This window comes from Lissotriton helveticus, chromosome 2_1, assembly GCF_964261635.1.
Source record: "Lissotriton helveticus chromosome 2_1, aLisHel1.1, whole genome shotgun sequence".
NCBI lineage: Eukaryota > Metazoa > Chordata > Amphibia > Caudata > Salamandridae > Lissotriton > Lissotriton helveticus.
Genome location: NC_136059.1, coordinates 1,648,628,324 through 1,648,644,413, shown reverse-complemented (window position 1 = coordinate 1,648,644,413; position 16,090 = coordinate 1,648,628,324).

Below are 16,090 nucleotides of genomic sequence, written 5' to 3'. Positions count from 1 at the left end.
AAGCCACAGCGGTAGCAACTGAATCGGCTTCCGTAGCTAGAAAAAAGCGCGCAGTAAAATACATTGACGGTGAAACAATGCTGGGGGTGAAAACGTCATCAAAAGGCGACTGCTCAGCATTACTGATCAGTTACCCACTCAAATATACATACATAATCGATGCGAACTCCGTTCCTTTTGCTCGAATCCCTGGAGTGGGGGATAGAGTAATTCCAAACAAGGACAGGAGAACTTTGTTAATAGCAGACGCACATATGGGCGAGGGTCTCAGACACCTCAAACTAAAAGATTCTCTGGAAGAACTACAATCAGTGTACTGGTGGCCAGGCATGAGCCTGCATCATCACATTTTTGTAAAAAAATGCCCGGGCTGCAACAGAGATCGCAGCGGCGAGAGGAACGGGGTAATACCATGGCGTTTCACTCAATAAGGGCTAAACAATAATCAGTGAAACAAGTGTAAATAATGCGACCCATTAACAAATAAAGACTAGTTTCCACTTATAAATGTAGACCCCAGCACTCGGCTGACGTCGGGACTGTTATACAAAGATTTGCGAGTCTAAATGGCATATACGCTAGGAGCATGCTACGTTTGATCAATGTTTTCACTTTAGCCCTCAAGCTTGTGGGAATGCACGGCCAAATGAGCATAGCGAAGCGGGATTCTTCTCACTTCCTTCCTGAGGGATACGGGATGGTGTAAAGAAAAAACCAAGGCATAAAGCAATCTATAACAGCAAAGGTATTAGGTTCGGGAGCTGGGTGAGTCAAACATCTAATAAGTGTCCAACGTAGTCTAAACAACTTGCCAAGAAATTCTCTGAGGGGATTCAGTCAGTACGAATTACTGTTTGGGACTAGGATGCTAGTCTTAGATCTTGACAGTCAGACTTCAGTGGTGAAAGAAAAAAGCTTTGATATCAAAGATCGTTTGGCTATTTTACAGGAATTAAACGAAACAAGAAAAGACCTGAGCAACATAAAGTTGAAACAGCAGCCAACAACCACTGAAGAGCCACCACCTGTCCCAGCAAGACCTGTCTGGATTCCAAAAATCGGGGATCTAGTCAGAGAAAAGATCGCGGTAAAGAAGGAATTTGGGCCTTCTTACAGAAAAGCAGTTCCTGTCTTGTCCATCAACGGGACGAGATCAGTTGTACTACCGCCACTTGCTGGTAAAAAGGAGAACCGAGTTGTATCCATCGACCTGGTAAAACCACAATCATGTGGCCGATAACAAACAGTAGGCCAAGTGGACTCCCGATAAGTAGTAGAACACCAAGGTTTGCTACAAGTACAGAGGTGCTAACTAAAAGGCTAATCACATTCGAAACGCCTACAGAACAACAGCAAGGACTATGCAACAATGCAATGGAACTCACACCTCTGAAAACCCAAATAAAAACATTTAGTAGAGACACACCAACCTACAATGAAGTAACAAATGAATATGCTGAAGCTGCAAGAAACAATAATCCTGAAGCAATTGGAACAATAGACAGAACGGCATCCGGCTACTTCATCAACTTTGATGATTCTTCTGAAGATCTAAGTGAATCAAAGACACAGCCATCAACAAAAACTTTTAAAGATAAAGCTAAGGAACTTTTGAAACAGCTGAAAGAAACCTATCTGATTTCTCCATGGATTGAATTTTGGGTGTCCTTTGGTGTATTTATCCTGATACTTTGGCTCATCATGATACTATGTTTGGGATGCTTCATTGAGGGAAAATATGCTAAAATGGACACAAGCCAGAAAATCAACTTGATCCTCAAGCCACACACGTCTTCACACGTCAAGAAAAGAGAACTTTCTTCAGTCAATTTCACAGCCAATCCTATACCGGGTGGGGTAGCATGGGACAATACTGACTATGAAATTTATGGTCCGGTTGAAATCCTCAAATATCCACACCAAATCAAGATCTCGTTGAGTGACTTTGTAAAACCAAACTCATTTGCTGATGATTGGGACTTTGAAAGTATTAATGACATGATGTCTGACCTAGTGATGTCTGCTAAATTTACCAAACATGATTATTTGCAGGGTTCATCTAATTATGATAGTATGTACTGCTACAACCACTATGGTAACCATTTTTTACATAAATCAGCACAACCTAGAAATGTTTTAAATTATAATCAATGGGAACATTGTGCAACCCCTCCAAAAGGAAGCTCAAGAACCTTTTATGACAAATATTCATATTTGTCAGGGTTCAACACAAGTAATGCTGAAACATTTTATTTCAAATTGTCAAATAAGACAGGAACAAAAACCATGCTTACAAACACGAAATTGATATATTCGGACTCATTTTTTGAACAAATGAATACATTTGGTTTTGATTATTGGGACAAAAATGTTGAAGTAAAAAGTGTTTGGGGTACAAAAGAATGGCAAGTACAAGGTATAGAATCATTGTTTAGAGCCTGTATGATCCCAGAACAAATTATATTCTTGAATGAAACTATTCAACAAACTACCTGTCTTGGATTAGCCAAAATCAAAGACTTAAATAAACCGTCTATTCCAAAACCAACAATGAACAGCAATTACTCTGCGGATGAAGAGATAGACGTAAACTATGTATTAAACCAAAACAGAACAAATCCTGATTGGAAACAATGGTTAATCTGGCCCACAGATACTAATAACTGTCAAGACAGATTCCTGAACAAAACACAGGGGTTCACATTGACCAGGCCAGACCCGAGATATTCCCAAAGACAACACCCAGGGATAATCACCACCTACAGTGTGGGCAAACTCTGCCTTCAATGGCTAAAAACTTCCACACTGACAGAAATTAAGCAACACCTAACTTTACTTACTGATGGTGCTGACTTGCGTGATTTCATTATGGGACCGCGCAAACAGCGTCAAAAACGCTTCATAGCAGTCTCTATATATGCAGCTTACAACGAGGCCTGGAAGATAACTCAAATTGAGACAGCAGAAAGTATACGGGAAATTGACCGTATTAATTTGGAAAAATCGCTTTCTGTAGTGGACAATGGGTTAATGACTCTGTCCTCCAGAATCTTTTCATTGGACAGCATTGTGTCATCAGCAATCGACATAATATCGCAAGACTTACTGTTGTTACAACACGGTCAGTCTCAATTGCGTTCTATTGTACAGCTTGGCTGGACGTTACAAAATCTGCGTTCAGGCTATGTGCCTTGGCGTTTAATCAACACAACGTCACTATTCAATATCTTTAACCTTACTGATAAACAAATCAGTATGGCACAGAAGGGTGCTGATTATACAATCCTGAGCATTGAGAAACTCGAGAGATTACCATTGACAATGTCAGAACGACCTGTCATTGAATGGATAATACATGGGATAATTAATATTCCGATATCTACTTTCAGGTTTCAATACTGCCAAAAATATATACAGGCTGGCATGTACGAAAAATTGGGAAAAGGGTACATTAAGACAACATGGAACTTGCCCTATTCACATGCATGTGTCAGTAATAAAGGACAGAAAGTGTTTCTTAGTGGCAATAATTGTGCAATGTCACTAAGCGGTACACTTCTGTGTAATGGAATTAGTTTGCATGGAGCCTGTGAAGGGAACTCAAATAACCTTTCATGTCACCAGCTAGGCGCACCTGCAACAGAGATAGAACCATTCTTTAAAAGACTCTATAACGGGAGTTACATTCTAATTGTGGATCGCAGATGTTGTAGTCTACTGCCCGGGGTTCCTTATCTCGTTAGTACGACTGCGAAGGTCATGTGCTGTGGACGCTTATTGTTCCCCAGCTCCTTTCCAGACAGGGAGGCAAGGGCATGGCCTAACTTGAAAATTACTTCTATTCGAGTTGATACTTTAAGCAGAATGAAAACAGTGCTTCTTCAGACGCCGACCAGGCTCACGTCATCAAAAGAAACGTATGATCTCCTAGTCGCAAGGACGACTGCAGAGATTCACTCATTGTTATCAACTAATTCCCCCATACATTTCGCAGAAATCCTGAATGAAATCTTAAATATTTCTGATACCAGTGGAGTCTCAAATGTATTTAAGACAGTATTTTCGATGGCATTAACACCATTCAAAGCCATACTGGGTATTTTTCCAGACTTCGTCCATTCGATTTTTGGAGGAGTTCCCCTCATTTTGGGACTAATTGCAGGAATCCTATTCTTAGTCCTTATATTTCGTTATGGCAAACCATGTCACAGACAAAACACCCGCGACAAGGGAAGAAACAATCCGAGCCATTGGATACCGGGACCGGATATCAAAAATCCTGGGACTAACCCGGCTTAGAGACCTGAACATGACTTGGTTTCTTTCATTTCGGCCGATATGGCAAAGATGTGTTTTACCTGTATTAAGGTGCATGCTGTGCGGAGAAGAATGCGTGTTGGACACCTGTCTGACGCTACAATCGGATGCGCCAATGGATGCAGAAACATTGTTGGGTCCGGTAAAGGCTCATGCATTGTGCTGCCCTCAACGGCTGCCGATCCTGATGATGGCATTCGTGGAAACTTCACCACTACGATTAAGGGGTAGTGAAGATCAAGATGAAAGCAGCATCGATCAGGTACAACCTTCTGTCAGCAATACTACTAAAACGTCAATGGAGACAATCATGCACATGAATGCATGGTTACATCCTTTTCCGAATTAGTGGAACTCTCACAGGAAGCTGTTGACAGCTTTTTCAGCAGTCTCAATGATATGATGTTCTCACCAGAGCAGAAATAATGACTCTTGAACAAGCTAGCACACGGCGTTCCCGACACCTTGAAGTTGGCCTTCAACTTTAATAATAAAGTAGCAAGATCAACTTTTCCTCCAGTCCACGGACAGCAATTTTTTTTAGCAGCCCCAAAATATTTTTATAATTTTTCGGGACACTTATCTTCTGCTTAAAGTAAGAACTATTCTTAGAGAACTAATTTCTGTTTTTAGCAACTTCATAGACATTAGCTGCCCGCTGGTATGTTCATAAATATATTTTTTCTTGAACTGTGATGAAGTGGTCTCGAACTTTTCTTCTGTATTAAGAGCCATTTCATGTGTAATTCTCATATTCGATTACTAATAATGTATACATGCGTGATTAATTTAGCATTAGTCTACTGCTTAAGTGCATATAGTACATATGGCTATTTTATTTTTCCCGTACATTACATAATTTCGAAATGCATTATATGTATTTTGGGGTGGTAAGCTATTCACGATACTCTACAGTATGTTTTACTATGCCTAGATTCGTAAATATGGCCATAGTTAGCGTGGAGTGGGTATGATGAATTCCTATAGGTTCTGTATCGATCCCCCTATTCCTGACCCTATTCTGGTTAACAAGTTAACTAGCAGCCATCCCATGATGCAGAAACCGTTATCTGATTACGCCAGACCACGGCACAGGAGCGCGTTATCTGATTAGGTCATAACGCTTGCCATCTAATTAGGCAAAGCAAAATTCCTCCAGCCCCTGATAAGGCATACGGAGTTCTCAAAACAAATCAAACCTATGACAACCTGGGAAAAACCCTGCGGCCATTGTTTTGATTTCCCCGAGAACTTCAGTAAAAGAATGTGCTAACGACCAGCTCGTATGACATCCTTATTGACGTATCTATGTCCATCCTTACGTCAATCTCGGCACCTTACAGGTATAAATATTACCGATATTGCATTAAGCAAACACACGCGGTGGTTACGTGATCGGAGCAGCGAGACTTGCCGAAGCCCAGCAGAGAGCGAAGCCCACTGGAGCGCTGCCCCGCCTTCCTGACGCGCTGAGAACGAGACGCTGCTTTCTCCTGCCGAGAAATCCAGCTCCGGCGCTTCCGAGCAGCCCTCGCAGGCAGCTTGGAATATCGAGACCACAGACGAGAGATACCATCCCTCAACCATCCTAGATTCAAGGTACAGAACTGAATAACCCCTTGCAGAGAATTCTTGAGTCAGTCACTTGGCAAAACAAACTTAACTTAAACTGCTACTTTCTATCCCCGCCCACGTATTAGGCTTAGGTCAGGTACACTGGGGTAGGCGTAGTTAGAAGCACCAGTTGAGTACGATTAGTCAAATGTATATGTGTATGTATATATTCTGTCCATTTTAAATAACGTATGGCTTAGAAACCATATCAATGTTTTTACAGTATTATTTTATAATTCTGCTTTTATTGTATGCACTTTACTTAACCATAAGTATTGCAATAATATTGATTCATTTCTCTTGTACGAGAAAAGAGACTGATCAATAAATAACATCTTTTATTGAACACGCCCGTCTCTTCCTTTTCTCTACAATCTGGTGAAACTAAGAATGCACGTACTGACTGAGTAAAATAAGTTGTCTTTTGTTTTCACACGACTCTAGAGATATACTCTTGATTAGGGGAGAGCAAAGTTGTCATGTTCTATGGTTGTCAGAAACTAAATCCCTTCTTGTCTATCCAGGGAGGTTCAACTCCTCCTTGTCTATTCGAGAAAGTTTCTAGTGAACTCTGAGCTAGCTGGCAAACCCAAAACTTTAAGTCTAATATCAACAGTAGAAGACCTAGTTAACGTCTGGTCTAGGTCTATACTATTGGAGGTATTATTCCAATGCGCAGAGCCTATTGGGATAATAGGAACTACACTACATGGCGCCCAACGTGTTTGGATAGGCGATAAAACTAACGCAAGACTTTAGAGTAACTCAGTCGTGCTCTTTCACTCAGACCCCTTTTTCCCATAATACTCCAAAGACGTCTGGAGTGGGTGAGAGGTAAAATCCGCCAAACCTCGCAGGAGGGAACTCCTATGTATGGTTCTTGGTTCAATCAACGTTGAAGGATACACTGTTCCAAAATATTGTGCATCTAATCTTTGTTTCCATAAGGAACCTGATCTGCAAACAAACAGAATAACCTTCCTGACAGTAAAATGCCAGAAAGTGATGATGAAAGAGAGAGAGCTAGATTAGCAGCTGAACTAATAGAAGCTGATAATACTATGCAAGAAGCAGACCCGGATATAAAACTCATCCCGGTCAACATAAGAAGATCTATAACGTTAAAACTTATAGACAATGGACTGACACCAAGAGGTGGTACAGTCATATTCGTAATTGAGGCACACGAATATCGGCAGACAGAGGTATTCTATTCATGGATACACTTTCCAGCAGCAAATGCTGTAACAAAGGAGTTCCACTATTATAAAATAGAGGAACCACCGGATACCTACACTCCTTTCGAGGAAGTGGAAGTACCACTCAAATTCCAAGAGCACCTGCTCTTGTTTAATGGCGCCCTAAAACATAATAATCACATCACCAGGCTCGGTCCACTAGGTAGACCAGGAGCAACGTGGCCGGTCCTAGCCGGATACACACCACATCCAGACATCGAAAGGATGTCTGCAGCAGATGTTTTAGTACAACTAAAACAATTAATTAAAATATATAGACAACTAGTCCAATATGTAATGCGGACTTCAACCATCCAACCTGTAGTTAAAATTCCACAGCTGACCCCACATCAGGGGAACACAAATAAAATTACACCACAGAACATACAGTCCTGCCTAGGTAAAGTACCAGCTAAACGGGAACAAATACCATTCTGGTTAGCACAAAAAATCACCCAAATAGAGGCGGTGTTTCCAGACACCACCCCTGTGGATAAACACAGGATTCTGACTATCTGTCTTCCAATGGGAATCGCACCACACGTGGAGGACTGTGACACTTGGGGTACAGTCTTTGCTTCCATTTACACAAAAACACATGGAGTTCCATCCATGTCAGTAATACCAGATGTGCTAAAACAAATTCAAGACAAATACGGTCCAGAACCCGCTTTAACTCTCGGTATGAAATTACTAAAAGACTTCAAGCAGGTCTCGGCAATATTACTAGCCAACATAAAAGGGGAAGCAGCGAATGTGGCGATCCGCCAGAGGTTAAAAGAGACAGATATAGCAGACCAACCAGCTGAAATTGCCAGAATTATAGAAAAATCCTATGAAGAACTAGGTAGAGATAGTTTGGGTGGAATACCAGTGAAGCCCCAACTAATTGAAAGTCCTGAAAAAATATTTATTAAAAATAATCTAAACAGTCAAAAGAAGAACTGGGATGGAAACAAACAATCCAATCCAAAAGAAAAGAGATTCCAGTCCAGAGGAAGGTCTCCTCGGCGGAGAGAAAGATCTCCGGACCAAGGAGGTATGAAATATTGTTAACTCTGTCTCTTAACGAGTTACTTATCAGCACGTAATCTATTCTCAATTGGTGCTGATATTTATGATTTCTAAACGATGGACCCGGCGGCAAACCCGATCTTTCCCTCCATATATCTAAAAACACAAATTGTTCCATTGCCTCTAATAGGAAATCCCGAGATTTTAAAGGGGCCACGGCTCTACTATTTGGACCTTTGTACAACGCAGGATTCGGGACTATATTAAAATCTCCATCTAAGATTATCGGCTCAGGAAAATCTAATATATGAGAAAAGATGGTCTTGAGACTAGAGAGATCATCTTGGTTAGGTCCATAGTAGACGACAAGAGTGTACAAGGTCCCCCTTATCGTAACTTTAGAAATAGCCCATCTACCACCTGAGTCAACCAATTGCTGTAAAATATGCACTTTGGCTGATTTCTTAAAGATTATAAGGACTCCTCTGATATTAGCTGTCTGGCTCGTGCATACATATGAGCCCACCCATCTTTAATTTTTGAAAAAAGAAGCTATCTCTTTTTTCAGAAGATGTGTTTCCAGAAGAAGAAAAACCTGAGCCGGTGAATCTTGAAGATACTGTATAATCCTGTCCCTTCTCTGTCTAGTTCACAGCCCATTAACGTTCCAGGACAAAATCTGTTTGAGACTCATGTTAAGTCATCCGAAAGGTCCAACATAAAAATAGGAGTTTGAAATGATCCGCACCATCGTTCAAAACAGCCCAGCTAGAAAATCCTCATCTGAAAAGTAAGATAAGTACAAACAACAAAAGAGAACGGAGAATGAGGATTTTTTAAGTTTTTTTTCCTGCTACACCCAACCCCAACCGCTACCCAGTGCCCTCCCCGATCCCACCCCCGCCTCTGGGAACCCTTACCCCAATTATCTGGACAGATGGAGTCCAGGCAATTGCATCCGTCGGAATCCGCACAGCCACAGCCCTAAAAAAAGAAAAAGTGCCAAAAGAGACAGAGAAACCAGCTACAGAAAAGACACGTAATAAAAAAGAAGAAAAAAAAGCAGAGAGGCCCTGACTACATTACAAGGCAGACGGGGTCAGTTGGAAGGAGCGTGAGACTTAAACAAGTGTACTCTTTCTGTTCACATGTTAGCCTCTTTCATCTAACGCCTCAAGGTATGGTAATTTCCCTGTACGGGGAATATATATATATATATATATATATATATATATATATATATATATATATATATATATATATATATAAAGAGCAATTTGCCTGTGGCAATTTGAGGGGCACTCTGCAGGGCTCTGCCCTCCGGGCTTGTAAATTCCAGCACACTTCACATGTTGGCAAAGTTCTCAATTGCCCGACGCGTTTCTGGGGGAACCTCCCCCCCTCCTCAGGGGCTGCTTCCAAGGGATCCTCGATGCTGCACCATGTGATTTGCTGACTTTTAAAGGTACAAGTCCTTCAGGTAGGCGTGTGTTTTCATCCACCGTCCATCCTGCATTCTGGGACTTTGAGTCATTCTTCTGGTGCACAAGTTCATAGGCTTTTTAGTAAAGTCGAGGGTCTCGGATTCTTCTAGCATGCAATTTGTACCATTAGTAGGCTGCCTATGTGCTGCAGTGCGCCGTGCGTTCGGAAAAGAGTCCTGCGCTCGTGACGCTTCCAATCTGAGTTTGGAAACCTGAGCTTCATCCTGCTGCTCGGACTTCCCAATTAGCAGGCGATGGTGCTCACTCCACGGCCAGGCAGCCGTGTGTTATGTAAAGAGCAATTTGCCTGTGGCAATTTGAGGGGCACTCTGCAGGGCTCTGCCCTCCGGGCTTGTAAATTCCAGCACACTTCACATGTTGGCAAAGTTCTCAATTGCCCGACGCGTTTCTGGGGGAACCTCCCCCCCTCCTCAGGGGCTGCTTCCAAGGGAGCCTCGATGCTGCACCATGTGATTTGCTGACTTTTAAAGGTACAAGTCCTTCAGGTAGGCGTGTGTTTTCATCCACCGTCCATCCTGCATTCTGGGACTTTGAGTCATTCTTCTGGTGCACAAGTTCATAGGCTTTTTAGTAAAGTCGAGGGTCTCGGATTCTTCTAGCATGCAATTTGTACCATTAGTAGGCTGCCTATGTGCTGCAGTGCGCCGTGCGTTCGGAAAAGAGTCCTGCGCTCGTGACGCTTCCAATCTGAGTTTGGAAACCTGAGCTTCATCCTGCTGCTCGGACTTCCCAATTAGCAGGCGATGGTGCTCACTCCACGGCCAGGCAGCCGTGTGTTATGTAAAGAGCAATTTGCCTGTGGCAATTTGAGGGGCACTCTGCAGGGCTCTGCCCTCCGGGCTTGTAAATTCCAGCACACTTCACATGTTGGCAAAGTTCTCAATTGCCCGACGCGTTTCTGGGGGAACCTCCCCCCCTCCTCAGGGGCTGCTTCCAAGGGATCCTCGATGCTGCACCATGTGATTTGCTGACTTTTAAAGGTACAAGTCCTTCAGGTAGGCGTGTGTTTTCATCCACCGTCCATCCTGCATTCTGGGACTTTGAGTCATTCTTCTGGTGCACAAGTTCATAGGCTTTTTAGTAAAGTCGAGGGTCTCGGATTCTTCTAGCATGCAATTTGTACCATTAGTAGGCTGCCCCTCAAATTGCCACAGGCAAATTGCTCTTTACATAACACACGGCTGCCTGGCCGTGGAGTGAGCACCATCGCCTGCTAATTGGGAAGTCCGAGCAGCAGGATGAAGCTCAGGTTTCCAAACTCAGATTGGAAGCGTCACGAGCGCAGGACTCTTTTCCGAACGCACGGCGCACTGCAGCACATAGGCAGCCTACTAATGGTACAAATTGCATGCTAGAAGAATCCGAGACCCTCGACTTTACTAATAAGCCTATGAACTTGTGCACCAGAAGAATGACTCAAAGTCCCAGAATGCAGGATGGACGGTGGATGAAAACACACGCCTACCTGAAGGACTTGTACCTTTACAAGTCAGCAAATCACATGGTGCAGCATCGAGGATCCCTTGGAAGCAGCCCCTGAGGAGGGGGGGAGGTTCCCCCCAGAAACGCGTCGGGCAATTGAGAACTTTGCCAACATGTGAAGTGTGCTGGAATTTACAAGCCCGGAGGGCAGAGCCCTGCAGAGTGCCCCTCAAATTGCCACAGGCAAATTGCTCTTTACATAACACACGGCTGCCTGGCCGTGGAGTGAGCACCATCGCCTGCTAATTGGGAAGTCCGAGCAGCAGGATGAAGCTCAGGTTTCCAAACTCAGATTGGAAGCGTCACGAGCGCAGGACTCTTTTCCGAACGCACGGCGCACTGCAGCACATAGGCAGCCTACTAATGGTACAAATTGCATGCTAGAAGAATCCGAGACCCTCGACTTTACTAAAAAGCCTATGAACTTGTGCACCAGAAGAATGACTCAAAGTCCCAGAATGCAGGATGGACGGTGGATGAAAACACACGCCTACCTGAAGGACTTGTACCTTTAAAAGTCAGCAAATCACATGGTGCAGCATCGAGGATCCCTTGGAAGCAGCCCCTGAGGAGGGGGGGAGGTTCCCCCAGAAACGCGTCGGGCAATTGAGAACTTTGCCAACATGTGAAGTGTGCTGGAATTTACAAGCCCGGAGGGCAGAGCCCTGCAGAGTGCCCCTCAAATTGCCACAGGCAAATTGCTCTTTACATAACACACGGCTGCCTGGCCGTGGAGTGAGCACCATCGCCTGCTAATTGGGAAGTCCGAGCAGCAGGATGAAGCTCAGGTTTCCAAACTCAGATTGGAAGCGTCACGAGCGCAGGACTCTTTTCCGAACGCACGGCGCACTGCAGCACATAGGCAGCCTACTAATGGTACAAATTGCATGCTAGAAGAATCCGAGACCCTCGACTTTACTAAAAAGCCTATGAACTTGTGCACCAGAAGAATGACTCAAAGTCCCAGAATGCAGGATGGACGGTGGATGAAAACACACGCCTACCTGAAGGACTTGTACCTTTAAAAGTCAGCAAATCACATGGTGCAGCATCGAGGATCCCTTGGAAGCAGCCCCTGAGGAGGGGGGGAGGTTCCCCCAGAAACGCGTCGGGCAATTGAGAACTTTGCCAACATGTGAAGTGTGCTGGAATTTACAAGCCCGGAGGGCAGAGCCCTGCAGAGTGCCCCTCAAATTGCCACAGGCAAATTGCTCTTTATATATATATATATATATATATATATATATATATATATATATATAAATAAAAGTTCCTCCTTCCCGAATAGATGCTACCCCCAACTAAGCCCTCAAACTATACTCAGCTTCTATTGACCCCCTTATAGACCCCCTTCACTGATGCTGTTGAGCAGCTCATCCGCTTCCTGCACAGATCTTATATTGTGCATTCTGTTACTATGCATCACCTTTAAAAAAGCAGGGAATTTCAGTTGGGCTACAGCCCCTAGCTTTTTAAACTCTTCCAGCCTCTTTCCCAGTTCCCATTGCCTCTCAAAGGTGCACCTCGAGAGGTCAGAACGGATCTCAAACGAGAATTATTTTGCCCGCACTGATTTCAGTTTCAATGCTGAATTCAGGATTTTGTCCTTTAAGGCAAATGTAAGAAAATTGATGAGAATTTTTCTGGACCTGGGTCTATTAGGGTTCCTTTGGAAATGATCCCTATGCACCCTCTATATATACTGACTAAGTTCTTACTCAGAGTCCTCGAGCTGTAAAGAGGTCTTGAGTAAGGAGACAATGTAGGGCCAGATATACGAAGCTTTGCAGCCCTCCGGTACGTTCAATAAGCGTAAATTATTTCTGCGTGCATTGTTCTCTAACTTCCCCACTCTATTGCTAAGGTCCCAGTGTTCAGTCTTTAGCAGTTGAATATCCGACTTTGCTTTAGCAGTTGAATATCCGACTTTGCCCATCCCAGATCTTCTTTCAGTTCCCCCACTGTATTTCCAAGAGTTACAGTCCTGGAATTTATAAGATCTACTTTTTTTTCCAGGGATTCACAAAAGTTCCTGATTTCCCCTTGATTCACTGCGGATACTGCAAACCCTTTTTTTATATGCTCCGATAGTGTAGCAAAGAGACCCTCCAAACCTGCGGGTGAGGTTAAAGATGACAGTACAGATAGGGGATCCCTTCTTGTTCCTCTCCGGGACTGCTGTTAATCACTGTCAGTGACTGTGGCTGTGGTTGTGATTGACTCGAATCGCAGACCAAAGGGCCAACCCTCGGAACAATCTTGCCCCCTGAAGGCTCCCTTAGATCGCTTTGTTGGGGGACCGAGACTATCGCTGATTCTAGTGCTGGTTCCATGATGCTCACAGAGACCGTATCTGAAGAGGGTATTAATGCTATGGGAGAGTTTAAGTTTACCAAAAACTGTCCCGGGGGTTCAGTTCGCGCATGAAAACCAGCACCTCTGGCTGAATCCCAAAATACGAAGCAGTGACGGGGTCACTTTAACCACACTGCTGACTGACTTATTGTTTGGTCTTTTAGGTTTAATAGACTTTTCCTTAACCTGATAGACCTGAAAGGCGGAGTCACTGCTTAAAGACTTTGTTCCATTAATGGAAGAGGGCTCTACACCACCCGGGGGGAAACCCACCAGTGGTCAAATCTTGCGATAGGTCCAATCATCTGTTTTACCGGAAGTGGTTTTAGTGTTTATTTTAATGGTTGCTTTGGCCCTCTTACCGCCCGCTGTAGCCCCCTTTTTTGATTTCTTTTGTCATCTCCTAGTTACTCTTTGCGGGGTGGTGACAGCAGGGGGGAGACCTCTTGTATATTTAGAGGTCTCTGTGAGTTCTGGCTGCCAAAGGCAGAAGCCCCCAGCAAGTGCTGCACTGATGAAAGAACTAACCCCCTAGCCTCTAACTCACCCCCGATGTCTTGTTCCAAAGCACTGGCAGCAGCCTCCCAACCCACTCTGACCTTACCATCACCTTCACCTTCCTGCATGAGTCCTCTACTCGACTCCACTGCTCGCTGAAAAAAAACGTTAATGCTGACTCTGTTGTGTAAAGAAGTCTAACAAATTTGCCCGAGAACATAAGATAGTCAAACAAAGCACTTTGTCTTAAAAGAGGTTAACACATAAAAGAAGACACAACATTCCAGGAGGGATGCTGACCCTATGAACATGGGAACTAACATGAATTTCGTGAATAGATATAATTTCTCACAAACAGAGAAAAGAAGTTCACTTTGAAGGCATGGTTAGTATGAGAGGCACTAGCATTCAGAGTGCTCATATAAATGACAGAGAAAGATAGTCTTAGAGTTCAGGAGTTAGGGACTGGTGTTAGAAAGTGTGAAATGTCATAGTAAGATGGAGTAAAAGAGTAAAATAGTAGAGAGACATGGGTGAAAGGAAAAGTGCTGGGCCCTTTTGCAGGGTCAGTCCCAGATGTTTGACTTCTGTGGTTGAACCCATTTTTTTTGGCATTAAGACTGCACTTTTAGGTTACCTTTTTACACTTAATAAATGATAACTTCAGTTTGGGAACAAATAGAGAAATGCTTCTTCTGCTAATTTGAGTTGTAATTCTAAATACTCCTTAATGGTAAAGTCGTAATTTCTTTAAAGTTGTCAATTTCTGCTTAATATAGTAACAATAAAGAAAGGTTTTCCCTTGGATTGACTCACCAATTCTGATCAGCATTCAACCGTCTGTTATACAAGCTTCTTCTCTAAATTATATACGGTCGATAACCCCACATATAATTATAAAGATACACAAATTATTTTTTTTTTAATTCAATATTTATTCAATGTACATTAATGTCGGCCAATAGTTAAAAAAATTATGTTAAAAACAACAGAAAAAACACTGTTCACAATTCATAAAAACATTTCTCATCATAAATTCATGAAGAGACAATAACAAGTGACATATTAAAAATCATCAAAAATCATGTTAATTCGATAGAATCTATATTGTAGTCATATCGCATGGAATATTTTAGTTCCTCGAATTTAACACCCCAAAAGCATTGACGCGTTTCGGTGTGCAAACAGCTTTTTCACCACCTTCATCAGGACTTTATAATGATTGTCTCTTTGTCGGAAGTAGCACTAAAATCATGTGTGCCTATGTTTGAAAAAATGAGTAAAATACTTCTATCAAAAACAGTATGTCAACAATATATTCCCCTACTTAAAAAAAAAATTAAAATTCATAACACATTAATCGGACAATACATTAAGACATTGTTTCCCACCTATTACTCAACTATGCATCATATTACTAATAACAGTTTCATTTATAATTACAGTAGCTATATATCCCACCACTCAATCCGAAACCCAGAATCAAACACACTGCATTCTAAAAGATAAGGCTTTAGTAACCTGACATCTTTTTTATATTATATATTATTGGTCTGGATATATGTCATTTATTTATATCAACAGACCATCATTCTAAAAGCCGTTATGTCTAAAGGGTTTTCTTAATATCATTCAAAGGGCACATCCCTTAAAATTATGGTTGGACCCAGAGCTTAATATCTGTTTGCTTGTTAATATTAGCTCTTGTGGTAAACTTTGGATTATCTAAATTGAAAATGAAACACAATAAGCTTATGTCTCGATATTGTGGACAATCTAAAGTAACATCCTACTGTGCGTAAAGTTACCACACCTGAATCAATGGGTCATAGTCGTCATAGTCGTCACAATGCCGTACGTAATAGGATAGGCCAACCTGGACCATGCGAAGACTGTAACAATTTTCAGAGTAGAGGTGCTACCATTACAATTATATCACTGGTCATGGGGCTTGTGAGATATCCAAATGTCACACTATGAACAAGTGCACCTAGTGAGACATGCCCATTCAATAAAGGATGTGGTAATTAGCTGGTGATGCATTTTGGAAAATGGAAGGTCGAAACC